Genomic DNA, 2998 nt, shown 5'->3' with positions numbered 1-2998 from the left:
CTTTTTCTCAACAAATGCTTCATTATTCTGTCTTCTATACATTAGGTATCCGTTGTCAACCATAGATGTTTCATTGACAAATTTCTTCGGAAAATGTTTTTTTACATCTTCCTCTTTCCATACATAGTGAATTCTTGTTAACATCACTGCACGGACCCTGGATCATGTGATTCTCCATAGCTACAAAGGCAAAGGTAACACCATCAGTTTCCTTATTTGGAATTTCAGTAGAAACTATTTCATCTATTTTGGATGCTAAAGGATTCTTATATTGGGAATGTAGAAAAACCAATATATGAGCATGTAAGAGATCTCTCTTTTGGAACTCGATAGTGTAGATAACTGATAGAAACAATTATAACGTGTTCAACAATAGTTGGTATAACATAATTTCATATCATAAATTATCAACGAACTACAATTTGTAAAAAAAGTAGAAATATTATTCGTTGGAATACTTACTTGCCATTGTTTCACCAAAATATTCACCTTTTTTTATCTCTCGCATTAGCTTAAGCAATTTGATCTCAAAAACTCTGCAAATTGCTGTTATTCTACTTTCTTGATCACATTGTCTAATACAATTTCGTAGATATTGTATCTCCGACCACTTGGGATTACAGGTGAACGTCAGAAAAATATTTGGATATCCATAACATCTGCAAATCGCAATTGCATCTTGATAATTCTGAACACGATACCAGGGACTGCCAGTGTGAGACGAAGGAAGCAACGTAGATTTCCCTAAATGTTGTGCATTAACATCAACCTTTGAAATGGCATCAACCCATTGTACAAATCACTCCTCAATTTTTTCTGATTGTTTCTAATCCAACAAAATCCTTCATCTTCAATAGCCATATATGCATCCACAATATATTGCTGCAATAATCTACTTGGTTTCAACAGAGTATGCCCTTCACATAATCTATACTGCAATCTAAATGCATAATATTCTCTCATGCTTAGCATGTTTCTCTTTGAAGACTTTTTTTCAAGAAAGTCTTTATGGTTAATGTCAATTATGTATCCATCTTCTCCATACGAAAATAATATTGGATAACTTAATGCCATAAAGCTTAGATGCAAGTCAGAAGTTCTTTGAAGACCCTTTTTCGAATGATGAACAATGACATCTTTTCCAGTTTCTGAAATTCCAATATCACTGACAATTAAACCCGTAATTTAAAATGCAGTTGGCAAATTGTATTGTCTTCCATCCTTTTCCCATTTCATTTTTAACCGCAAAGGCACATCTCTAATACCATTCCAATGGATATGTTTCCTGACAGAATGAAAACTTTTAATAAATTCATTGTTCTCATCAAACATCAATTGCAATTCTTGTACTAATTCCCTATCAACAGTAGCATCGGCTGTATTACCTCGTACAGAATTTAATCTATGACTGGTTTCATACTCTGTGTCATGAATATAAAGCTGTACAAACTGAGGTTTCCTTCCTTCAGGTGGAAGTAACGATCCTATTCGGTGGTAATTCTGTATGCAGAGTTTGAAAACGTATGGACCACCCCCTTGGTTCATCTCATTGTCAACAGGCCCTCCCATTGATGTAAATGAGAACAATGAATTTTATATTCTTATTTTACTCCTGAAACTAATCCTTTTATTACCATTGGACACATCCAATAAACTTTTTAATGGTTCTGGCGGTTCTTTCAATAACAGCAACTAAACGTTGCCATCCATACAACATAATGAAAACAAAGGGATGGTTGGCTCTTGGTTCTTAACAGTTCGCTCTTCATACCACATGACTGATCCACAATGAATGCACTTGTAGGATGGTTCACCAAAGTTCCAGGACTCTTTTCCCACGGTGCAAAGAAATAACGTGTTATTTTTAGAAAGTAATTGACGTGTTATGTTAATTTAGAAACTCAAAATGACATTTTTTTTTTTTTTACTAATATTAATACTTGAGTTAACATTTAAATATGTATAACTAACAATGTGACACTTGTTACCTCTTTATATCAAGCAAGATTTTGAACCTCTATTTGTCTTCGATAAAGATTTCTTTTGTTTTTTCAATGTCTGACTTGAGAATGAAAATAATTAAAAAAAGTCATCACAATTTTCAACAACACTTGCAATGTCAAAATTGTTCGGCAAAGTTCTGCACCTTTATTTTTACAAAATAATGAAATAACATTATGTTTTTAAGATAAAAGAAACTGAATGTTTAACATGTTGTTAGATTCAGGGCTCATGATTGTATTGTTCTACATTAGTAATTGAAATATTAGAGTCAGGCTCTACACAAGAAGAAGCACTTGAAAAACATAGATTTAGTTAGTCAATTTAAGTTATCATAATCTAAAAAATATAGGTAACCACTAATATAATATTTTTTACCTCTCTTCCTTTTTAATACGGACATTCTCTCTGTTCTATTTTCCTCATGTAACTCATTTACATTTACAGAAGCATTTGAAGAACTTGTAGAACACTTCTCTGTGTTTGATACACATTGTTTCTATTCTTTAGATCTCTCATCTGAATTTAAAAATAATAATAAAAGAATTAATACTATACCATGCAACAAATTATATAATTGAAAAGTTTAACCAAAAGCAAAAACAGTAATTAAATATCTCATTTATATTTATAGAAGCATTTAAAGAAATTATTGGATCTTTCTTTGTCTTCGATACACAAGTTTTATGATTGAGACTATGTTACACAACAAATTATATCATTAAAGAAAACAAAAACTGATTTACTCAACCATGTAATATACAAAATATTTGTATGACTATACCAAAATAAATAAGATAGTTACGTTTATTGGATACTTTATTATGGATCATTTTGCTATGAAATTCATACGTCAAAACACCAATTTATAGCTCATGAATAACTAAAAGAACAAAGATATAGACTGAACTCGTTTACTCTTTACATAATAACTATATGAAGTGCTAATATTAAATATACCTTTTTTCTTTTTGGAGATTGAGTTTCTTACTCGCTT

This window comes from Pistacia vera, unplaced genomic scaffold (genome assembly GCF_008641045.1).
Source record: "Pistacia vera cultivar Batoury unplaced genomic scaffold, PisVer_v2 Contig11, whole genome shotgun sequence".
NCBI classification, from domain to species: Eukaryota; Viridiplantae; Streptophyta; class Magnoliopsida; order Sapindales; family Anacardiaceae; genus Pistacia; species Pistacia vera.
The sequence above is the reverse complement of the archived record's forward strand: the minus strand, read 5'-3'. Positions refer to the sequence as shown.